The sequence below is a fragment of the Notamacropus eugenii genome, chromosome 1 (genome assembly GCF_028372415.1).
Source record: "Notamacropus eugenii isolate mMacEug1 chromosome 1, mMacEug1.pri_v2, whole genome shotgun sequence".
Classification (NCBI taxonomy): Eukaryota; Metazoa; Chordata; class Mammalia; order Diprotodontia; family Macropodidae; genus Notamacropus; species Notamacropus eugenii.
In genome coordinates, this window is record NC_092872.1 from 392,979,837 (window position 1) to 393,006,296 (window position 26,460).

At 34.4% G+C, this 26,460-nt stretch overlaps 1 long non-coding RNA gene across 1 annotated transcript in view; it reads right to left on the reverse strand.

Annotated features, from left to right (window-relative positions):
- Window positions 1–421: 421 nt before the first annotated feature.
- Window positions 422–26,460, reverse strand: part of LOC140526098 (uncharacterized) — a 59,842-nt gene continuing 33,803 nt past the window's right edge. Inside the window, exons 2-3 of the long non-coding RNA XR_011974234.1 lie at window positions 7,821–7,942; window positions 422–560 (exon numbers count right to left, since the gene is read on the reverse strand). This is a non-coding gene — a long non-coding RNA (uncharacterized lncRNA). The remainder of the gene's footprint in view (window positions 561–7,820; window positions 7,943–26,460) is intronic.

Sequence of the window (26,460 nt, forward strand, 5' to 3'; positions counted from 1 at the left end):
TACATTTTCTGTTCTCATCTTTTAAAAATCTCACTTTATCCACAAGTTCGCCATGCCTTCATACCATTCTCTTTAGAATATTTTCTCTTTTCCTCCTCATAATAATTGTGTCTCTGCAGAATGAATTATTGAGAACTCACTGGTCCTTCTGAACCAACTTCTTCTGTAACTCCCCACCTTTAATCTAAAGTCCATATCAGACCATGTTTGGCTTTCCTAATCTTTCTTTTTTCACAAATTATAATAAAAAACTGATAATTCTCTCTTCCCTCCAAGTTCTCATCCTCCTTTCTAGTAAGAATCAGATCCAGAAATTAATTTGAACTAGATCATCTCTTAAATTCTCTATCAGTCATCACCCTACAAATCTATGAAATTACAGATTATCACACAGGATTGACTTATAGGGAAGTTGGCATCCTTTGGAGAGACAATCAGTCTTTATTGAGATTATTTTGTTTCTTGTGGGTGTTTCTGGATCCCTTCAAAAATGTTTATTGCATATTTGCCCAGCTCAGCTGCCAGTATAAATCTTGCTGATAAATCTTGATATGTTAGTACTAGAAAAATAAAGAACAGTATATCAGATATAGATAAAAAACAGGTTTATAAGAGGCTTAAATCAGCTAGAATTGTATGCTTTTGATACAGATGGCTATTATGTCATATAATGACAGTAATTAAAATCCATTCATGCATGTTCAACTTTAATAAACTCTATTAATAATGAACATTCTTCAAGTTTCATTGCAACACACAATATTTAATGATATCCCTATGAATTAAAAGCCCAAATCTTCCATTTATTGCTCCAAGCAATTTAGATACATTAAATTAAAAAACTATAAGCACTGAATTAACAGTTGCTTACTTGCACTTGAAATTATCTACTAGAAACTCATTACAGTACAGCAACATTATTAATCCTACTGGTAACTAGCTAATAATGAGATGAAGTGACTGACCTTAGTTGTTAACATATTGACAATGCCTCTTTCAGACATCAGTGAATTGAGGTTGAATTGATCATTTCAGAACGCATATGAATATTGTGTGGAATAAAGTTATTCCTTTGATTTATTTGTGAGGTTGATATTGTGTAGGAAAATTCCTTCCAGTGATGTACATCAACAATTGATCTTAAATTTATGGCTTAAATACATACACTTTATAAATGTCAGAGATAGAACTTGAACCAAGATTTTCCTGGCTCCATAACCTAGATTTAAGCTTTTTCTCTGACATGTATTAACTGTGTGATTCTTAGGTCATAAGTTTCAGATGGATTGCTGATCTGAGTCACTGGAGGGAATTTCTATACTGGGATTTCCCCATAGTGTGCCATACTACCTAAATACAAAAAAAACTATTCAATCTCAGAGAACTAATCAAGTGCTTACTATGGTGACAGCTGTTCCAAGCACAGCACTACTGGAAGAATCAAAGAAGAAGGGTAAGAAATATAGCACCTTAAAAACATAACTTATAAGTGGAACATCGATAGAACTAGGAGGAAATTTGGTTAACAGCTTCTCAACTTAAAGTTAAACCAATTGATATAAAAAGGATGGCATCAGACACCTCTAGAAGTAAACTGCCCTATGTAAATAGATGTCATTAAGTTCTTATACTCTCTCAAGAAAATCTCAGAGTAGGATAAAATAAGTTATATTAGAGAGGCAATGTGTCAGCATAGATGATGAGCTAGCCTCCAGGTCAGCAAAATATGGATGTAAATTCTATCTCTTACAAATCCTGGATATAATACCCCTTGGTCAATAATTAAATCTTTCTTTGCCTCACAAGGCTCTCTAAAATTCTAAGTTGTAAAGGAAAGTCTGATCTGTAGGTATAGAAAGTTTCCTCAATGGAAATACTCTATGTCAATGAAATAACAGATTTTGTCACACAGACAGAAAAATAATAGATAGATAAATAGATAGATAGATAGATAGATAGATAGATAGATAGATAGAGCCATAGCATGCTCAAATAAATAATACTCTATACAATTAAATATGATAATAAGTACAATAACATACATGGAGTCCAGAAAGGTGAAAACAAAAAATGTATGCTTGTCAAGCATACAAATGTAGTTGATAAAGACACTTTATGTTTCTATACCTGAAGTGCACTATACACTAAAATCAAGAAGCTATCATCTAAATGTATTCACTAACCAATCCCTTATTAATCTGGTTTTACATGTTGTCTCTCCTAGTCAGCATTTATGTAGGACTTTGCACTTTACAAAGTAAAAATTCTTTTTGTATGAGATTGCACAGTGTACTATAATGAGAGACAGACTTGGCGTCAGGAAGACTTAGGTTCAAATTCTCACTCAGACATTTACTTATCTCAATTTATGAGTAACTGCATTTATGCACACTTCGCTGGACAAGGAAAAATTTTTTGCAAAATTTTTCTTGCAAGGAAAACAAAAATTCACAGTACAAACATTGAAGTTTTGCTGAGAAACATCACGCAAATAAGGCTGTAGCAATACGGGTCACAAATATTTTAAACGATAATGCAATGTCACATTTCTGTGATATTTTTTAAAAATGTCCAAAAGAAGTGCTGTTAGATAAATTCCTAGTAAGAAGTAAATGTAAAGAAAACAATAAAAGATGGCAGAGTAGAAACACACACATACATTACCTCCGAACCCACAGCCCATAAAATATCTGTAAAAAAGAACTGCCAATAAATTCTGGAGCAGCAGAAGCCACAGAACAATGGAGTGGACAAGATTTCTGTTCCAGAGAGCCTGAAAACCTCTCGCAAAAGGTTCTTTATGCTGTGGACGTGGTGCAGAGCCCAGCCCTGAGTTGGCCACATGGCATCGAGAGGAGCAGATCCGAGCAGGCTTCAGGGACAGAATATCCAGCTGCTGCATGGGTCCCTCCACCCACAGGTGAAAAGGGTCCGTGAGAGGGTCTCTTTGGTGGGTCAAGAGGGGAGTGCGGTGCCCCCATAACTCAGGCCCCATCGGGATGCAGCAGCAGAGGTGGGAGCTGACAGGGGCTCCCCAAGCAGGCAGGAACCCAGATCCATTGTTGAAGGTCTCTGTATAAACTCCCTGAGGGAACTGAGCCTGTGAGGTGGCCCTGCCCCCACCTGAGCACCTGAACTTAATCTCACACTGAATAGCAGCCCTGCCCCTGCCCAAAGCCCTGAGGCTGGGAAGCAGCATTTGAATCTCAGACCCCAAGATCTGGCTGGGAGGATCTGGAGGTGAAGTGGGTGTGAAAAGGAAGCTCAGAAGTCAAATCACTGGCTGCGAAAATGCCCAGAAAAGGGGGAAAAAAACAAGACTATAGAAGGTTACTTTCTTGGTGAACAGGTATTTCCTCCCTCCCTTTCTGATGAGGAAGAACAAAGCTTACCATCAGGGAAAGACACAGAAGTCAATGCTTCTGTATCCCAGCCCACTCAATGGGCTTAGACCATGGAAGAGCTCAAAAAGAGCTCAAAAAGGATTTTGAAAATCAAGTTAGAGAGGTGGAGGAAAAACTGGGAAGAGAAATGAGAGACATGCAAGCAAAGCATGAAAACCAAGTAAACACCCTGCTAAGGGAGACCCAAAAAAATGCTGAAGAAAATAACACCTTGAAAAATAGGCTAACTCAATTGGCAAAAGAGGTTCAAAAAGCCAATGAGGAGAAGAATGCTTTCAAAAGCAGAATTAGCCAAATGGAAAAGGAGATTCAAAAGCTCATTGAAGAAAACAGTTCTTTCAAAATTAGAATGGAACAGATGGAGGCTAATGACTTTATGAGAAACCAAGAAATCACAAAACAAAACCAAAAGAATGAAAAAATGGAAGAGAATGTGAAATATCTTATTGGAAAAGCAAGTGACCTGGAAAATAGATCCAGGAGAGACAATTTAAAAATTATGGGACTACCTGAAAGCCTTGATCAAAAAAAGAGCCTAGACATCATCTTTCAGGAAATTTTCAAGGAAAACTGCCCTAATATTCTAGAACCAGAGGGCAAAATAAATATTGAAAGAATCCACCTATCACCACCTGAGAAAGATCCAAAAAGAGAAACTCCTGGGAACATTGTGGCCAAATTCCAGAGTTCCCTGGTCAAAGAGAAAATATTGCAAGCAGCTAGAAAGAAACAATTCAAGTATTGTGGAAATACAATCAGGATATCACAAGATCTAGCAGCTTCTGCATTAAGGGATCGAAGGGTGTGGAATAGGATATTCCAAAAGTCAAAGGAACTAGGACTAAATCCAAGAATAACCTACCCAGGAAAACTGAGTATAATACTTCAGGGGAAAAATTGGTCTTTCAATGAAATAGAGGACTTTCAAGCATTCTTGATGAAAAGACCAGAGCTGAAAAGAAAATTTGACTTTCAAACATAAGAATGAAGAGAAGCATGAAAAGGTAAACAGCAAAGAGAAGTCATAAGGGACTTTACTAAAGTTGAACTGTTTACATTCCTACATGGAAAGACAATATTTGTAACTCTTGAAACTTTTCAGTATCTGGGTACTGGGTAGGATTACACACACACACACACATGCACACACACATGCACACACACATAGAGACAGAGTGCACAGAGTGAATTGAAGAGGATGGGATCATATCTTAAAAAAATGAAATCAAGCAGTGAGAGAGAAATATATTGGGAGGAGAAAGGGAGAAATGGAATGGGGCAAATTATCTCTCATAAAAGAGGCAAGCAAAAGACTTTTTAGTGAAGGGAAAAAGAGGGGAGGTGAGAGAAAAACATGAAGTTTATTCTCATCACATTCCACTAAAGGAAGGAATAAAATGCACACTCATTTTGGTATGAAAACCTATCTTACAATACAGGAAAGTGGGAGATAAGGGGATAAGCAGGATGGGGTGCATGATGGAAGGGAGGGTATGGGGAGGAGGGAGCAATCTGAGGTCGACACTCATGGGGAGGGACAGGATCAAAAGAGAGAATAGAAGTAATGGGGGACAGGATAGGATGGAGGGAAATATAGTTAGTCTTATACAACACAACTATTATGGAAGTCATTTGCAAAACTACACAGATTTGGCCTATATTGAATTGCTTGCCTTCCAAAGGGAGGGGGTGGGGAGGGAGGGAGGTAAAGAAGTTGGAACTCAAAGTTTTAGGAACAACTGTCGAGTACTGTTCTTTCCACTAGGAAATAAGAAATACAGGTAAGGGGGTATAGAAAGTTATTTGGCCCTACAGGACAGAGGAGAGGATGGAGACAAGGGCAGAGAGGGATGATAGAGGAGAGAGCAGATTGGTGATGGGGGCAATTGGAATGCTCGGTGTTTTGGGGTGGGGGAGGGGACAAGAGGGGAGAAAATTTGGAACCCAAAATTCTGTGAAAATGAATGTTAAAAGTTAAATAAATAAATAAATTTAAAAAAAAGAAAACAATCAGTGATTAAAAATATGAAAGTGATTCTAAAAAATGAAAAATACATGAAGGCAGCAGTGTTCGTCTTACTTTTAGTGAAAGCAACATAAGAGAGAACACTCCTGACATTGAAATCCCAGATGTTCTCAAAGAAGGAGATTCTCCTTCCAAACAATAACCCTTCCTCCTTCTCCTCCTCCCTCTCATCTCCCTCATGCCAACCATGACTCCTCTTAAAGGTAAAGTGTTTGTTAATTTATTTTATTTTCACTTCATGTTACATCCTAATCATTGCTATTGTATTTTAGGTGCATTAGGGACACAAAACTTACTTAATATCATGAATAATTGCTTTATATGAATATTTTTGGTGATATGGTACTGATCAACTGACTTTCCATGACTTCCCATGAGAAAATTTTTTTGAAATATGAACAAATCTCATGATAAACAGGTTTTCAGAACAAATTAAATTCATAAACTGAGGTTCTAAAGCATTTGTCTCTGGATAAATCCCTTGACCACTGTGAGCTTCAGTTTCCTCTTGTATAAAATGATGTTAGCAATAGAATCAATTTCAAAGAAGTTTTGTGTATGTGTGAGAGAAGTAAATGAAATCATGAATGTAAAATGCTTTGAAACCTTAAAGCACTTTGTGAACTATTATTATTAAAAAGAGTTTTGCTCACAACAACGTGGCTGCATCCAAGAGAAGAAATGAATGACCTGAAGTCACACAGATACTAAATGGAGAATTTGGGGCTCCATTTTCTCTGATTCCTAATCCACATTGCCTTTTATTTTTGTAGGAAAATAACATGCTGGTCAAGGAGTATCAATGTTCAATCCACTCACCACTTCCTTATTTAACTGTAAATGAATAATTGTCATCGTGACTTGCAAATCACTCTCATGTGGTTACAATGAATCAGTTACTCATAGTCTTCACCTCAAAATCTGAATTTCTTTATCTGAGATACATAAGACCCATCCCCAACCCCCACTGAATGTGGCTCTGGTTAGATTTCAAGAATTTTGTGAACTTAGATGGAGAAAAATATTTTTATTAACCTCTAACAAAGATTCATTCTTTCCTTCAATCATTTAAAAACAATATTCTGTTTTACCAGACTGCTGATGTGATCGATAGCATGTAACAGTTTAAAAGGGAAAAAAAGCAATATGGCTCAAGAAAAGTGCAACCTTGGGTTTGGAGATCTGACAGTCAGAAATGTAGACATGAGAACTAAGCTACTTGGAGTATCCAAGTCTGGGCAACCCTTAAGTTGCCCAGTCTTTCTCTTCTGTCCTTTAAAGAATAAACAAATCTTTCTATCAAGAAGTATATAGTCTAGATGGGGAAACCAAATTTACATAAGCCAATAAATTAAAGAATAAAAATATAAATTTGGATTCTAAGTTATTTCATAAAGAGTTTGCATTTTTACATTTTAACACTAAAAAGGATCCTTCTTAGGTAACAAGATGATGCTATCAGTAACCAAACTTTAGCAGAAGATGAATTTTTAATTATGTTTACACATCTATAAGCATTTTACAGAGATTAAGCCATAGTCTATCATAAGCTGTTCCACCTGACGACCTAGGAAAATTGTTGACAAAAGAATAAATGAGTCATAAAATTTTTTTCTCTGACTGGTCATTATAGATGCTCAGACTTTCAAATTTGGACCAAATGAACATTAGTAATAAGATATAAAAAGGTTTAGGTAAAATGTGCTTGAGTATATTTCAGATCTGTGATCTCAACAATATGGATATTCCTTCCACTGGTGAATATTGCAACCCAATCAAATCTTTTGAGATTCTTTTCCATGTCCTTCTATAATTCTCTACAAGGGGTCTATCTACCCCACATGCTCAAACCTTACTTAAGGTTGCTTTACATTATATGGTTACCAACAGAAATTTAAGTCTGTCATAGCAACCAGGAAATGAAAAAATTTAGGGAACACCAACACCTGTATCCTTTAGCATATAAAAGGAGAAAAACTACTTACTACTTAATTAATCAGGTGTGTAAGAAGAATGACAAAGAAGTTTCCAAATGCTACACTTCTCTGAAGGCACACAAACATTCAGGTTTAATTCCTTGTAACTCTTCCTCCTGGTTATCCTGCCAGGGAATAGTTACTAAGCTCTTTTTATTCTGTTCCTCTCCAAAAAGGCCTTGTGTCCTGAGTTATTAAACTTCTCCCTAAAGTTATGTTGCTTGTTCCAAGTATATATTCTGATTCTTGCACCAGGAAGCAGAATTTCTGTTTTGTGTGTGAATAATAACATAGCACATGAACTACCAATCTATTGTCTTTCTTTCTCATTCCATAAGACACCTATATCTTTTTATCTGAAAAAAAATCTTTTTGATGATATGTTTTATTCTGCTTTGAGCATACAATTCATACCCTGGTCATATGTAGAAGCTTATTTAGAGGTACTTCATATTGCTCCATTGGCCTTCGTGTGAGTCATAATTTTGCTTTCCCAGAGATTGTGGCAATTTGTCATTGATGGTCATACAACATCCCTGGAAAATATAGGTATTAACAAGATGAGTTTTTATAATACAGAGAAGCTTCAGGTCATTAAAAATACTATGTAATTTTGCAAATGCATAGTGGAAGAGGTGAATAAACACACCTCTATTTGAAGTAACCACATTTGCTTTCAAAATGATACAAATAAATAAATTGTGTCAAATCATCTCAGTAGCCCAGTAGACTTATCATGCATCCCGAACAAAACTGAATCCTGGATTCCTACTTACATTCAAGTTCATGATCATGAGAAAAATCTTGTAAACATATACAATTATAATACCTCAGGGACTCTAGTAAATAATCAGTTATTAAACACCTACTATGAGCAAGGTACTATAATATGCACAAGTGTATACAAAGATAGTGCAATGGTCTTTTCCTTCAAGGAACTTATGCTCTACCCAAATCACTTTGGTAAGCTTGTTCCTAATTAAATTTATGCAGTACTAGATCAGATTAGGAAAGGTTGTTTAGCAGTATTCTATTTTGTTGGTATATCAATTCTTCTAATAGGTTATAATAATAATTAAAAGCAATTTTTCAATATGGTAAAACAATGAATAACATGACTTGGCATTGTCCTATTTATATTAAAAGCTACAAATAGGAAATTTCAAAGGAACAAATCCAAGCTATCAATGACATAAAAACACTCTGTATAACTAATAACTAGAGAAATAAAAATGAAATCAACTTGAGGTTTGCAACAGTAAGAACCCCAACATACATAAAGGGCCCTGCTGCCACAGGTTCTTAGATCTGCTTCTCTTAAAGGAAAGGCAACTTTTGAGGAGTTAAAAATCACTTTAATCAAGCACAGGTATCATTCAGTTAGTTCAGGGGGAAAAGTCAGCACCCTGAACATCAGAGAAAATACAGAGAAATCAAAAATCAACAGACATGTCTTTATATCACAAATCAAAAGACAGGTCCAACTGTCTGACTATAGTTACCAGAGAGGAAAGCATCAGCAAATGGGTTTTCAAAGCCAGGGGTCTACTTACCAGCTTCCCAGAGTCTCTTATCTGGCACAGAAACCTTCTTTCAAAAATTAAGCCCCAAAGTAAAACCTCCCTCACAGAATACTTATACACTTTTTCAGAGCCAGAGGTCATGACCCTCTGACCCAGTGCCTCAATAGGAAAAACAAAAGGTACATGGGACCCTCCTATAAAACAACTCCCCTAATCAAGTTTCCCTCAATGGGCAGGCCTATCAATGTGTGGGGAAGATCTTTGTTAATCACATTATTCAATTAGAGGCACTTTTAATAAAACAAAACAGGGTAAGATTCTACTTTGCTTGGCCTTACAAGGTTCTATCACACTTTCACCAGACTGACAAAGAACAAAATAGAAGATATAACAAACATTAGAAGGAAAATGGCTTTTGGACTGTGAATTGGACCCATTAATTCTGAAAAAATTTTAGAAAAAGTTTTTTTGAAAATTTTTCTAAGTTTGGAACTATGCAACAAATGTTACTAAGCTATGCATACCCTTTGACCCCATAACCACCACTAGCTCTTTATCTCCAACAAGATCAAATAAAGAGAAAAACTACCAATCTCTTAATACACACACACACACACACACACACACACACACACACATATATACATACATATATATGTATATATATAATATGATGACAACTCCTTTCATAGTAACAAAAAACAAAAGGACACTCGGAATTTCTTCTTGGGAAACAGCTAAATTATAGTATTTGGACACAATACAATATATATTATGCTATTAAAACTGAAGAAATGGAGAGCTTTAAAGGATCTGAGAAAACCTTATGAGTTCATCCAAAACAACAAGAACTGGAAGAACAATTTATATAAAGAAAATTTTAGAGAAACACATTTCTGAAAGACTTTAGTATCCTAATCAATTCAATGATAGACAATCCAGAAGACTAAAGAAGAAACATGCTATTCATCTTCCACCAGAGAGCTAATATATTTGGAATACAGTGACTATATTACATTTTGAGAGGTTTAACCAATGTGGAATTTTTTCTCAAGAAAATTTATTTAAATAAAAGAAATTAATAAACAGTAACTTTTATGTCTGTCAAGTTGCATTTTTTCTATTATTTGTTTTCCTTAACTGTTTTTAAGTGAATGGTAGGGGATTGAACTATGCATATTTCATGTTCTCTTGAAACAAATATTTCTTTTTAGAATATATTTGTTTATTTTTAAAAGCAAGAATTACATGAATATATAAATATGCCATGGATTCAATTTTTTCCCCAGAGTCTCAAGAAATGAATGAATAAATTCAAAAATATTTATTAAGCACTTGCTACATGCAAAGCCTTGTTCTAATCACTAATGATAAAGAAAAAAGAAAGGCAATACTTCTTCTCAATAAACACATTCTAATACAGGGAAACAACATATGTAAGGTGCTTAAGCTGTAAATCACATGTAAAGACTTAATGGTTCCTATGATGCAACAACAAAGCAAATGGTAATAAAATTTCTTTGTTATTTCTATTGATAAAACATTATGTTTTTGTTGTACTGAACCATTTGATAGCATCAAGAAGTTAGGTAGGAAAGACTTCTTTTATGGATTCTTGCTGAATCTATTAAACAAGAAATCAGTTATTAAGTAGATAATATGTTACTGCAGGTGCTATCCTGGAAGAGGTAAGAGAAGAGTAAAAAAAAAAATCTGACCTCAAAGAGTTTTAATTCAGATGGGGATATGATGTAAGATAGATAGATAGATAGGTAGGTAGATAGATAGATAGATAGATAGATAGATAGATAGATAGATAGATAGATAGATAGATAGATAGACAGATGTAGATATATAGATATAACTATAGATAGATGTTTTTTGCACCATGAAGAGAGGGCCAGACCAAGGGTCAGAAAAACATCTTCCTGAATTTGAATCAGGTCTCAGACACTCACTAACTGTGTGACCCTGAGCAAGTCACTCAATTAACTCTGTTTCTCTTCTATAAAATGAGCTGGAGAAGCAAATGGTAAACCACTCCAATATGTTTGCCAAAAAATCCTCCAATGGAGTCACAGAAACGTGACTCAAATAACTGAACAACAATCTTTCTCTCCTCTCTCTCTCTCTCTCTCTCTCTCTCTCTCTCTCTCTCTCTCTCTCTCTCTCTCAGAGAGAGTAAACTATGCAAGATACATACAAAGTAGATGAGAGGGAACCATAGAGTTACCATAAATTGGAGATTAAGGAGTTTCCATATGGAGAGTTTCCCACACTAGTGAAGCAATAGATCTGTGTACACACACAACTATATACATGCATACATATACATACGAAAGAATATATGTATATATCTGTTTGTATGTGAGTATATTGATGGGCTTAGGAACTGATACTAATGTGATTTCATTAGTATGTGGAATGGACAAGGAGGGAAACTGTTTGCAAAAGCGAATCTGCATGTATTCTGAAAATTACAATCTTAGACTCCTGGAACAATGAGAAGGTAAATGATTTCCCCAAAGTCGCATAGAAAGGTGTATCAGAAATGGGACTTGAACCCAAATCTTTTAAACTTCAAGGTAATCCTTTTATCCACCATACATGTATTGCATGTATGTGTTTATGCATGTATGTATATATCAAATATATGCAAATGTACTTACTCTATTTAAGATATTTCAGAAAGTTCACATGTTTAAATATTCATGTAATTTCACAAATTTCAAATAAAATAAATCTTGTTCAATCACGTCCAACTCTTCATGAAACCATGGACCTTGGTGCACCAATACTGTCCATGGGATCGCAAAAATAATGGAGTAGTTTACCATTTCCTTCTCCAGGGGATTAAGGCAAATGGGGTTTAAGTGACTTGCCTAGGATCATACATTAAGTAAAGATGTGAGGTCAAATTTGAACCCAAGTCTTCAAGCCTAGCACTCTATCCAACGAGTCCCCTAGCTGCCTACAAGGAAAGAGGGGTCAAGTGACTTGCCCAGGGTCACACAAATAACAGTTTTCTGAAGCCAGATTTGAACTCATCTCTCTGCTTCTAGTCTCCAATGAGCCACCTAGCTGCCCCAAATAGTCCCCTAATATAGATATAGCATTTATGCAATTATAAAATACATATATACTCATACATACATACATCCACTACTGATGAACATTTTTGTACAAATTTAGTATTCTTTGTTATAGCCTTTATTTATGGTATTATTTTTGCATGTGGAACTAAAAACTATAAATTTTTCTACCTTTTTAGATACACAAACATTTGAGATGTGTATAAGAGAAGAGAATACTTGTTAATCTTGAAAATTATATATTTATTATGAAATGTAAAAGGAGCATACAGAGATAGAGTATAAATGATCTGATGATAACAAATGTGATTTAAGAGTGTGAAGGGATTTTAATGGAAGATTTGAAAAGGAGGAGGCAGAAGAAAAACATAAATTCCATCACAGGAAGAGGCACAAAAATGTATTACAGTAGAAGGAAGGAGGGGACAGAGATGAGTATTGTTTGAGAGATACTCTCATCTCATTGAATTCAAGGAAGGAAACAGTTAAGTGTAGAAATACAATTAGCTCTATAGGTAGTATGAGAGGAATGGGGAAAGAAAAGAGAAGGGAGGCTAAAAAGGAGGAAAGAAGAAGTAAGGGAAAAGGTGATTAAAAATAAGGGGACTGAAAGAAGATAGGGAATACTGAGGGAGGTGGTGTGGTCAAAAATTAAAACTCTGTTGTGGAGGAGAAGGGAGATCTAAAAGCAAAAACAAGGGGAAAAGGGATGGAGGGAAAGAAACAGATAGTATTCATGACTGTGAATGTGAATGGGATGAACTCTCACATAAAACAGAGAGGGACAGCAGAATGAATTAAAAACCATAATCCAACAATATGTTGTTTACATTTGAAATGACAGCATACACACAGGCTAAAGGTAAAAGGCTGTAGCAGAATATTTTGTGCTACAGCTGATGTAAAAAATGTAGCAGTACCAATCTTAACCACACATAAAGTAAAAGAAGAAATATATCTAATCAAAAGAGATAAGGAAGGAAACTAAATCCTGCTAAAAGGCACCATAGAAAATGAAGCAATTTCATTACTAAACGTATATGATCCAAGTGTTATAGCATCCAAACATTTAGAGAAGTTAAGAGAGTTACAGGAAGAAACAGACAGCAAAACAATCCTAATGGGGGCCCTCAACCTCTCCTACTCTGAACTTGATAAATCTAACCTCAAAATAAAGAAGAAAGAAGTTAAGGGGGTTAAATAGAACTCTGGATGAGGTAGATATGACAGATCCCTGTAGAATATTGAATGGGGATACAAAGGAATATACCTTTTTCTCAGTGGTACATGGTGCATATACAAAAATTGACTATGTACTAGGGCATGAAAACCCCACAATCCAGTGCAGAAAGGCAGAGATAGTCAATGCATCCTTCTCAGATTATAATGCAATGAAACTTATATGTAATCAAAGACCATGGATACATAAATCAAAATCTAATTGGAAACTAAACAGTCTGATCCTAAAGAATGAGTAGGTTAAAGAAACAATGAGTAGGTTATAGAAACAATCAACAAATTCATTTCAGAGAATGACAATAATAAAACAACCTATTAAATCTTATTGAATACTGCAAAAGTAGTTCTTAGGGGAAGTTTTATATCTTTGAATATCTGCATGAATAAAATAGAGAAAAAGATCATTGAATTGGTCATGCAGCTGAAAAAGTAAGAAAACAACAAATTGGAAATCCCCAAGTAAATACCAAATTAGAAATGCTAAAAACCAAAGGAGAGATTAGCAAAATTAAAATAAAAAGTACAGAAGTAATAAAGAAAACTAAGAGTTGGTTTTGTGAAAAAAAACAATAAAATTGATAAACCTTTGGCCAACTTTATTAAAAAAAAAAAGAAAGCAAAAAGCCAAACTACCAATATCAAAAATGAAAAGGGTGAACTCACCTCCAACGAGGAAGGAAGTAAAACAATAATTGGAAATTATTTTGCCCAAGTGTATGCTCATAAATTTGACAATCTAAACGAGATAAATTACTATTTTAAAAAATATAAACTGCCCACATATTAGAAGAGGAAGTTGAGTACTTAAATAACCCCATCTCAGAAAAAGAAATTGAACAAACTGCAAATGAACTGCCTAGGAAAAAAATCTTCAGGGCCAGAAGAATTTTCAAGTGAATTCTATCAAACATTTAAAAAAAATTAATTCCAATACTATATGGAATAATTGGGAAAATCCCCAAAGAAGGAGTACTGCCAAATTCATTTTATGATACAAATCTGGTTCTGATACCTAAACCAGGAAGAGCTAAAACAGAAAGAAAATTATAGACCAATTTCTCTAATGAATATAGATGCAAAAATTTTAAATAAGGTATTAGCAAAAAGAATAGAGCAACTTATCATGAGAATAATTCATTATGATCAGGTAGGTTATATACTAGGAATGAAGGGCTGGTTTAATACTAGAAAATCTATCAGCATACTGAAATTGGGCATAGACCAATACCTGGCACCATACACAAGAAGAAAGTCCAAATGGATACTTGATCTGGGTATAAAGATTGAAACCATAAACAAATTAAGGGAGCAAGGAAGAGTGTATTCATCAGATTTATGGAGAATAGAGAAATTTGTGACCCAACAAGAGGTAGAAAACATTATGAAGAGCAAAATGAATAATTTTTATTACATTAAATTGAAAAGTTTTTGAAAAACCACTCCCAATGCAGTCAAAATTAGGATGGAAGCAGAAAACTGAGAAATAATTTTTGCAAGTAGTATCTGAAAGGTCTCATTTCTAAAACATATAGAGAACTGAGTCAAATGTACAAAAATAAAAGTCATTCCCCAAATACTAAATGGTCAAAGAATACGAACAGGCAGCTTTCAGAGGAAGAAATTAAAGCTGTTTCTGGTCATATGGAGAAATGCTCTAAATCATTATTGATTAGAGAAATGCAAATCAAAACAAATCTGAAGTACCACATCAGGTCTATCAGATTAGCTAACATGACAAAACAAGAAGATGATAAATGTTGGAGAAGATGTGAAAGAGTTGGAACACTAATTCATTGTTGGTGGAGCTGTGAGCTCATCCAACCATTCTGGAGAATAATTTGGAACTATGCCCAAAGGGCTACAAAAGTGTCCATACCTTTTGACCCAGCAATATTGCTCCTGGGATTCTATCCAAAAGAGTTCATAGAAATGGGAAAGGGTCTCACATGTACAAAAATATTTATAGCAGCTCTCTATGTGGTAGCCAAAAACTGGAAATCAAGGTGATACTCATCACTTGAGGAATGGCTGAACAAGTTGTGGTACATGAATGTAATGGAATACTACTGTGCTATGAGCTGCAATGAACAAGAAAACTTCAGAGAAGCCTTGAAAGACTTATATGAACTGATGCTGAGTGAAAGGAGCAGAACCAGGAGAACTTTGTACACAGCAACATCCATAGTGTGTGAGGAATTTTTCTGGTAGACTTAGTACTTCATTGAGATGCATGAACTTAAAAAGTGTCTAATGAACTCTTGAGCAAAACACCATCTACATCCAGAGGAAGAACTATGGAATTGGATTGCAGACAGAAACAGACCATTTTCTTTTGTATTATGTTATGTTTGGTTTTGTTTTATGGTTTCCCTCATTCATTTTAATTCTTCTATGCAACATGAATTTAATAAGAATGTACATGTCGAAGCTATATAAGATTGTATGCCATCTCAGGGAGAGAGTGTGGAAGGAGGGAGGAATGAGATGGAGGGAGTGAAAAAAATCGAAGATATATGGAAGTAATTGTTGAACACTGAAAACAAATAAAATAATTCAATTTGAAAAAATTACAATTCACTACTCATTGCAGAAATGTAAGTTAAAACAATTCTGAGATACTATCTCATACCTATTAGATTGGATAATAGGATAGAAAAGATAAATGACAAGTGTTGAAGGGAATGTGGGAAAAAGAAGACATTAATTTATTGTTATTGGTGTTGTGAATTGATTAGTCCATTCTATAGAGCAATTTGGAACTATGCCCATATCCCAAAAGAGACTAAAAAGAAAAAGAAAAAAAGACCTATACATACAAAAATATTTATAATACCTCTTTTCTGGGGGTGAAGAATTAGAAATTGAGGGGATGCACATGAATTGGGGAGTGGCTGTATAAACTGTGGTATATGATTATGATGGAAGACTATTGTGTTATAAGAAATTATGAGCATGATGATCTTAGAGAAACCTAGAAAGATTTACATGGGTTGATACAAACTGAAGTGCACTGGGTACAAATTAACAGCAATATTTTAAGATGATCAGCTATGAATGACCTAGTTATTTTCAGCAACACAGTGATACATGACACCTCTGAAAGATTTAGGATGAAAAATGCTATTCATTCCCAGAGAAAGAAGTGATAGTGTCTGAATACAGATTGAACCAACTTCTGTTTTGTTATTTTTTCACTGTGTTTCTTGAGTTATTTTTTGTCTATGTTTTCTTTCACAACATGACTATTATGGATATGTTTTATAAGACTATATATATATATATATATATATATATATATATATATATATATATATATATATATATATATATAAAATCTATGTAGAATTGCTTGCCTTCTCAATGAGGGAGAGTTGGGGAGGGAGGAAGGGAGAGAATTGGAACTCAAAATTTTAAAAACAAATGTTGAAAACTGTTTTTACATGTAAGTGGTGAAAACATAAATACTAAATTATATATATATGTATATGTAAATTATATAAATATATAATTTCCAATACATAAGAGACAATAATATATTTTCCACCTCAATAATTGCGTTTTTTTCTTTTGATTGTTCAAGTATATACCATTAAGTCAATCTGGAGGTTAATGTCAGCTTTGAGAATGAAAAGACATTCTGACTATTATAAAACAATGAAGAGGCTACTTTCCCTCAAGTGATGTGTTAGTCTCATCTATACTTCTCATTTCCAATGTATCCTCCCATTGCCAGTCAACAAAAGGAACTATCTCTTTCCTCATTAGTCCATGGATTATATTGTACTGAATATACCAACAGGAAAAATAAATAAAATTTTAAAACTCTTATATGTCTATAAATGTGCTAACAAAAAAGTTGTGCTATCATTGAGTCATATGAAATTTTTCTTATGCATTTTAGAGACATTTTATTCATTTTTTCTTGACCATAAAGGTTAGATTTAATTTGTTATAGAACTATTTTCACTAAAGTTCTAGTTGTACTAGGGAAAATCTTTCAGTTTGTCACTTGAAAAATAATATTACTGTAGACTCTAATCAATAGATACAGACCTCATAACACTTTATTCACTTTCAAATATTCTGATGACTTCATTTCATATTTTTTATTTCCTCAAATATAGAGAATGATTTCTAAGCATTAAGAGAAACTGTATTTAGTTGAAATGGGAAAAGAAAAAAATGAGAAGTCTAGGAGCCTTAAGAAACTAGTATTTCCTTAATCTTGGGTCTTCTTAAAATTTGACTGAGTAAAATCAGGCAATTAATTTAATAACTTCTCTATGTCTCCATTTTCTCTTTCATTCAACAAACTATTATTATGTACAAAGTGGCATCCTAGGTTCTTGGCATAAAGAGACAAAAAATGAATAGCTTTGGTATTAAAGGAGCTTACATTGTATTGGAGGGGTAAAGCAAGAATATAATGTGTATATGGAAAATTGCACAAAAAAATATTTGCAAAGTAATTTTAGGAGAGAGACCTAGCAAATGGGAGAGTTGGAGTAAACTTCCTATGGGAGTTAGATTGAGTTACTTTTTGACCTTTGGTCATTTGCATAGAGAAAAGGATAGCCAGGACTACCTACCTTACAGTACACTTGTTTTTTTCAATTAATTTATTTGTTTTCAGTTTTCTACAATCATTTCCCTGAGTCTTAAAATTTCTTCCTTTCATTCTCCCCTCCCCCCCAAAGACAGCGTGCAATCTTTTTTGAGTTCTACACATACATTCCTAGTAAACACATTTTCACATTAGTCATGTTGCATAGAATTAAAATGAATGGGAGAAGCCATGAGAAAAAAACAAAACATAACATAACAAAAGAGAAAATAGTCTCCTTCATTCTGCATTATAATTCTATAGTTTTTTTCCTCTGGAAGTATATGGCATCTTGCCATAAGATTCCTTTGGAAATGTTTTATTTCCTTGCATTGCTGTGAAGGGCTAAGTCTATCAGAAAAGGTACTCACAAACTGTGGCTGTTACTGTGAAAATATTCTCCTGGGTCTTCTCCTTTCACTCAACATCAGTTCATATATGTCCTTCCAGGCCTCTCTCAAATCCTCCTGTTCATCATTTCTTATAGTACAATAGTATTCCATTATATTCATATACCATAATTTGTTCAGCCATTCCCTAATTGATGGGCATGCCCTGGATTTTCAGTTCTTGGACACCACAAAGAGAGCTGCTATAAATATTTTTGCATTATGGGATCTTTTCCCACTTGAATGATCCCTTTGGTGTACAGTCCTAGAAGCAATATTGCTAGGTCAAAGAGTGTGGATACTTTTGTAGCCCTTTGAGCATAGTTCCAAATTGCTCTCCAGAATGGTTGGATCAGCTCACAGCTCCACAATGAAATAGTGTTCCAACTCTCCCATATCCTCTCCAACATTTATCATCTTCTTGTTTTGTCATGTTAGTCAATCAGATAGGTGTGATGGGGTACCTCAGAGTTGTTCTGATTTGCATCTCTCTAATCAATAGTTATTTAGTGCAAATTTTTCAGATGACAATAGATAGAATTAATTTCTTCCTCTGAAAACTGCCTGCTCATATTCTTTGACCATTGATCAATAGGGGAATGACTTGTATTCTTGTAAATTTGACTCAGTTATCCATATATTGTAGAAATGAGACCTTTTTCACAGATACTAGTTGCAAAAATTCTTTCCCAGTTTTCTGCTTCCCTCCTAATCTTGATTGCATTGGGTTTGTTTCTGCAAAAACTTTTCAATTTAATGTAATCAAAATTATCCAGTTTGCTCTTCATAATGTTTTCTGTCTCTTGTTTGGTCATAAATTTCTCCATTCTCCACAAATCTGACAAGTACACTATTTTTTCCTCCCCTAATTGTCTATAATATCAGTTGTTATATGTAGATCATGTATTCATTTGGATTTTATTCTTCTGTACAGTGTCAGGCACTGGTCTATGCCCAGTTTCTGCCATACTATTATCCAGTTTTCCCAGTAAATTCTCATCCCAGAAGCTTAAGTCCAGCGGTTTATCACAAAGTAGATTGCTATATTAATTGACTACTGTGTCTTCATTACCTAACCTATGTCACTGATCGACCCCTCTATTACTTAGCCAGTACCAAGTGGTTTTCATGATTGGTGCTTTATAATACAATTTGAGATCTGGTAGGGCTAGGATAACTTCCTTGGTATTACTTTTCTTTAATTCCCTTGATATTCTAGACCTTTTGTTCTTCTTTGATATTATATTTTTCTGGTACTTTGATTGGTATGGCACTGAATAAGCAAATTAATTTAGATAGAATTGTCATTTTTATTATATTAGCTTGGTCTACTCATGAGCAACTGATATTTTTTCCATTACTTAGATCTGATTTTATTTGTGCAAAAAATGTTTTGTAATAGTGTTTATATAATCCCTGGATTTGTTTTGGCAGGTATTTTATACCTGATATTTATTTATAGAGTCTACTGTAACTTTAAATGGGATTTCACTTTCTATCTCCTGCTGCTGGACTTTATTCATAATATATAGAAGTACAGATGATTTACGTGGGTTTATTTTGTAACCTGCAACTTTGCCAAAGATTTTTATTATTTCAAGTAGCTTTTTACTTGATTCTCTAGGATTCTCTAAGTATATCATCATGTGGTCTGTAAACAGCAGTAACTTACTTTCTTCTTTGCCTATACTAATTCTTTCAATTTCTTTTTCTTCTCTTGTTCCTAATGCTAATATTTCTAGTACCATATTGAATAACAGCAATGATAATTGACATTGTGTTTGGAATATTATTGAAAATGCATCTACCTTATGTCCATTGCAAACAGTGCTTTTTGGTGGTTTTAAGTAAATGCTGTTTATTATTTCAAGGAAGGTTCCATTTATTCCTATGGTCCTCAGTGTTTTCAACAGAAATGGATCTTGTATTTGGTCAAATTTTTTTCTGCATCTATAGAGATGATCATGTGGTTTCTATTAATTTTGGTGTTGGTATGATCAATAATGCTGATAGTTTCCCTAATATAGAACCAGCCCTGCATTTCTAGTATAAATCCTACCTGATCATAATGCATTATTGTCATGATATGTCGCTACTTTCTTTTTGCTAATATCTTATTTAAATTTTTTACATCTATGTTTATCAGAGAAATTAACCTATAATTGTCTTTTTCTGTTTTGGCTCTTCCTGGTTTATGTATAAGAACCATATTTATATCACAAAAAGAATTTGGTAGCACTCCTTCTTCACCAATTTTCCCAAATTGTCTACATAGGATTGGAATTAACTGTTCTTTAAATGTGTTATAGAATTCATTTGTAAATCCGCCCAGCCCAGGAGATTTTTTTTCCTAAGGAGTTCATTGATGGCTTGCTCAATTTCTTTTTCAGAGATGGGGTTGTTTAAGTATTTAAATTCCATTTCTGGTAATCTATGAAATTTATATTTTTTTTAAATTTTCATCTGTTTCACTTAGACTGTCAAATTTGTGGGCATACTATGGGACAAAATAATTTCTAATTATTGTTTTAATTTCCTCCTCACTGGAGGTGAGTTCACCCTTTTCATTTTTGATATTGGTAACTTGAGTTTCTTCTTTCTTCTTTTAATCGAATTGACCAAATATTTATCAATTTCGTTGTTTTTTTTTCATAAAATGAACTCAGTTTTATTTATTAGTTTGATAGTTTTTTTAATTTCAATTTTATTAATCTCTTCTTTGGTTTTCAGTATTTCTAAGTTGATATTTACTTGGGGACTTTCGATTTGCTCTTTTTCTAGCTTTTTCAGCTGCATACTCAATTCATTGATCTTCTTTTTCTCTATTTTATTCATGTACGCATCCAAGGATATAAAACTTCCCCTATGCTCTTGCAACATCCCATAAGTTTTGGCAGGTTGTTTAATTATTGTCATTCTCTTGAATGAAGTTATTGTTTCTACCATTAGTTGTTTAATCCATCCATTCTTTACAATTAGATTGTTTATTTTCCAATGAATTTTTTATCTTTCTTTCTTTGATTTTTAATTACACGTAATTTTTATTGCATTTTTAATCTGAGAAGGATGCCTTTACTATCTCTGCCTTTCTACACTGGATTGAGAAGTTTTTATGCCCAAATATATAGTCAATTTTTGTTTATGTGCCACAAACTGCTAAGAAAAATGTATATTCCTTTGTATCCCCATTCAGTTTTCTCCAGAGATCTATCATATCTAATTTATCCAGAGTTCTATTTACCTTCTTAACTCTTTTTCTGCTTATTTTGAGGTTAGATTTATCAAATTCAGAGAGGGGGAAGTTGAGGTCCCCCACTAGTATCGTTTTACTCTCTATTTTTTCCTGTAACTCCCTTAACTTCTCCTCTAATAATCTGGATGCTATATCACTTGGTGCATACATATTAAGTACTGCTATTGCTTCATTGTCTGTGGTACCTTTTAGCAGGATACAGATTCCTTCTTTATCTCTTTTGATAAGATTGATTTCTGCTTTTTCTTTGTCTGAGATTAGGATTATTTCCCCTGATTTTTTTTAACACAATATATTATGTTCCAACGTTTTATGTTTACCTTGTGTGTATCCTCTTTTTTCAAATATGTTTCTTGTAAAAAAAAAAAAAACCATTTTATTGGAGTATGATTTTTAATCCATTCTGCTATCCAGCTCCTTTTTATGGGAGAGTTCATCCCATTCACATTCACAGTTACAATTACTATCTGTGTCTTTCTCTCCATCTTATTCTCTCCCGTTCATACTTTTATTTCTCCCTTCCCCCTTGCCTTCCACAATAGTTTTAATTTTTGACCACCACCTCTCTCAGTCTTTTCTCCATTCTTTCAGTCCCTTCTTTTTTATTTCTCTTTTCTCTTACTACTTCTTCCCTCCCCTTTTACCTCCCCTCCCTTTTCTTTCCCCTTTCCCCTGCTGCCTATAGAGCTGTTAATTTTCTATACTTAACTGTTTATTTTCCCTCCTTGAACCAAAACAGATGAGAGTAAATCTCACTCAGTGCTCATATTCCTTCCCTCTTGCCTCTAATACAATATGTTTTGTACCCCATCCTGTGATGTAATTTACCTTTTTCTGCCCCTTCCTTTTCACAACTCTCATTACAATCCCTTCGCACCCTAAAATTGCATTGTTATAATCACGTCAGTTAATTTATTCCCAATCCCTCTATCTTTGTATATCATTTTTAAATATCATAATATTTATACAATTCTCAAGATTAACAAGTATCATCTCCCCTTATAGGTACGTAAATAGTTTACCCATACTGAATAGTAATTTTTCCTTCTGTTTACCTTTTTGTGCCTCTCTTGAGACTTGTAATTGAAGATCAAATTTTCCATTCAGCCCTTGCCTTTTCATCTCCTTGCCTGAAATATTATGCTCAAGTTTTTTTCTGGGTAATCAATCTTTTGTTGTAGTCCAAAGTCCTTTGCCTTATGAAATATCATATTCCAGTCCCTCTGATCTCTTAATGTGGAAGCTGTAAGGTCCTGTGTGATCCTGACTGAAGTTCCTTGATATTTGAATTTTTTCTTTCTGGCTGCTTGCATTATTTTCCCATTACCTTGATGGTTTGGGCACTTGGCAACAATATTTCTTGTTGTTTTCAGCTTGGGATCTTTTTCAGGAAGTGATCAGTGGATTCTCTCAATGACTATTTTGTCCTTCTGTATCTAAGACCTCAGGGCAGTTTTCTTTAAAGATTTCTTGGAAGATATTGCCAGGCTCTTTTTTTCATCATGGCTTTCTGGTAGACCTATAATTCTTAGATTTTTCTCTCCTAGATCTATTTTCTAGGTCACTTGATTTTTTACAATGAAGTATTTTGCATTTTCTTCTATTTTTTTCAATTTTAGATTCTGCTTGACTGATTCTTAGTGTCCCATAGAGTTATGAGCTTCTACTTGCCAAATTCTTATTTTTCATATATTGTTTTCTTCGGTTAACTTTTACAACTCCTTTTCCATTTGTCTAATTGTTCCTCTTGAGGAACAATTTTAGCAGTTATTTTCTCCAGTTAAATTTTGCACTTCCTTTTCCATTTGTGCAGTTTTTTCAGTTGGGTTTGGGTTTTCTTTTCCATTTGCCAATTTTCCTTTTTAAGGAGCTATTGTCTTCAGTGAATTCTTTTTCGTATTTTTATAATCATTGGTCAATTTTTCTTCTACCCCTCTAATTTTGCTTTTTAAATCTTTCTTGAGCTCTTCCAGAAATGCTCTTTGGCCTTGAGAACAGTTCATATTCCCTTCTGAGGTTTCAGATGTGAGTACAGTCTCAATGCTGACCTCTTTTGTATTTGTATTGTTGTCTTTGTCCCCAAAGTAAGATTCTATGATCTTTTCTTTTCTACTTTGTGTCTTACTCATGATGATTGTCTTTTTCCTGGCTTTTAAAGTGGATTTCTGCTTCTGTGGCACTGGGGGCTCTGTCCCACGGTTCTTGTGGTGAGAACTTGTGACTTTGTGTGTTGTTGCTCTGGTTCTTTCAGTTAGAACTAGAATGCTGCAGTTTACCTGGTGCTGAGCTGGCTAGTAGGCCAAGGCAGAGGCCAGCTGAAGTCTTTCTGAGTTTCTCTGGAGTTACCCTGAAGCTCATTACATGAGGTGTGGAGGAGGGGTGCTCTGGCCACAGGAGGTCTCCTCCCCTGAACTAGAGCACAGGCAGGCTCACTGCTGGTGAAGCCCCATCTGCAATGGTGTCTTCCCCATTCCCTTGGCTGTACTAAGGCATGCCTAGGGTCCTATTGTTTGTGCTTATGGCATCCAGCCCCTGGGGCTCAGAATCTCATCCTGATTCACTGAGATAGGGCTGACTGCGACAGCTCTGGACCTGCACTGATTCTCTTCAGCCACAGCAAAACAGTCTCTCCTTGATGATTTTCCTAGCCTCTGGAGCTGAGAGATTGTTTACCCCTTTGGCTGATGCCACTATTACAGAATTTTTCCTGGGGAAATATTCTCTGGGTTTTTCAAGGTCAATAAGGGGAGGATACCAGCACTTACAGATCAGTGCACCATCTAGGCTCCCAGATCTTACAATATACTTGTAAGAAGAATATGAGAGAAGAGTATAACTTTACCATAAACCTTTTGAATATTTATACCAAAGCAAAGATTCCTTTCATATATTTTAGAAATATAATATTTAATAGTAAGCAATTGAACCTATGAAATAGCAGATTGAAATAAGAAGTGGTGTTTTTAAAAACCTAGACTTCTTCAAATTAACAAGCAGCTCACACAACAAAACAGCAAAAGAGCTTATCTAATATTCTTTTAGGGTTGTTGTCACTGAAGCTCAACACTGATCAAAGAAGAATTTTTTGCAGCAGTATGACTACTGTTGTCCTATTTTCTCACTTTGATTTTCTTTTTCAGGTAAAAATTCTTTTACTTACACTCTTTTATTAAAAATCTAAATAGGACAGAATGTAATATGGTCATGATCCCCCAATGCCATTTTATAAATTAACAGTCTCTGAAGATTAGAAAGTACTTCCATTTGCACTCATACAATATGTAAACTGATGTATATGTTCTCTTGTTTTGGGATATGTTAGTATAAACATTTTAGCACATAATAAATAAATTTCCTAAAAGGTTGGGTGTTGTACTACTGAAACGGAACTGCAAAATAGAAAATAATAGATTTAGAAATCATCCTAATAAAATCCATTTTTTGGTATTCTTGAAACACTCCTTCATTTCTTTCTGAGCTTTACTCCTATCTCTATAGACATCTTTCTCCACCCTTACCCAGAAATCTTTTCATCCTGGCAGATCACTCCATCCTGTGTCCCTTTTTTCTGACTGGCTACTTATTTCATTTAAAGTAAAGTGCCCAGGTCAGCCAAGTTTATTCTCTACATCTCCCCACTCCGCACTGTCTGGACTTCTTTCTCCATCATGTTCCAGCACAGTAACTCTCCCTCCATTCTCTTTCGGCTTTTCATCTTCCTTTTTTGGGTTGTGGGACTGTTTCTTTTCTTATACCTAATGCTTAGTATAGTTTCTGTCTGTTCTTAAGCACTTAAATATTTGTTCACTTGGTTGTTGAATATATTGTGCATAGGTCCTCAAATGTCTTTACACTTTCTTCCAAATAACAAAGAAAATACATTCATTAATGGCAGTTATAGATGATACAGACTGTTTGTATTCATTCTGTATTCTATAGTTAGTCTTTAAATTGTATTCACACACCTAAAGTTAAAGGAGACCTTTTCCAGAATTCCAGCTTAAGTATTCTCACCTCCTCTTCCAAAACCATTTAAAATATTGGCACTGTTTTTGTCATTGATATTAAATATATGTGATGCTGGATCTTTTACATGAGAATATTTATTCATGTAAATATTCAAAAAGGATAATCACAAATTTACCAGGGGAGGCATTTTCCTCCTTCTCTTCTCTTGTCTTCTATCACCTCAGTGACTACAGAGGAAAAAGTGATTAGTTTCATAGCCCAGCATGGTTGCCATAGGACAGAGTTCTAATTCCATCCCTAAATCTCACTTTAGTCTCAAATCTTAGGCACCTTGACTTCTCAGGGTTTCCATAACTGACTAGCTTGCTATAACACTCTACATGCAATCCTGACTCCAAGGTCATCATGACTCAAACATCACTTCTCCTGAAGATCATTTCTAACACCTGAAACTGAGGACAAACATCACAGAACAGAAACAAATACCACAAGTCTTACTTTTCAGAACTAGAGTAGAAGAGAAGTAAATAGGAAAAGGAAAGCCCCTAGCCTCTCCTTAGTTCAGTTCATGACATAAGCAAAGCAGAGAGGTGTCTTAGAAGAGTACAACTGAAAAGGTAACAAAAGAAAGAGGATGAAAGAAGAAAACAAATTCCTCTGTATTGACACTTCTCAAGATGCAAGTAGTCAATCAAAAGAGGCAATCCGAGCATGTTCAAAAGATGCCTTAATGACACCCCTATGCTAGCACCAGGAAGGTCCAGAGAAACCCAGGCTGCATATAATTCTGTGTTTTGACATAACAAAATCTTTTCAATGACCTCAAGATCTTTTAGTAGCTTTCCCTAATCCAGATTTCAAGAATAAATTTTAAATTACCCTACACTAGTTAAAATATGTCTTATTGTGTCACTTCAAATTGAAAATACCATTGATGAAAAGTGGTATAAAGCTTTTAATTAGTGTGATCTGTTTCCACTTTGTTA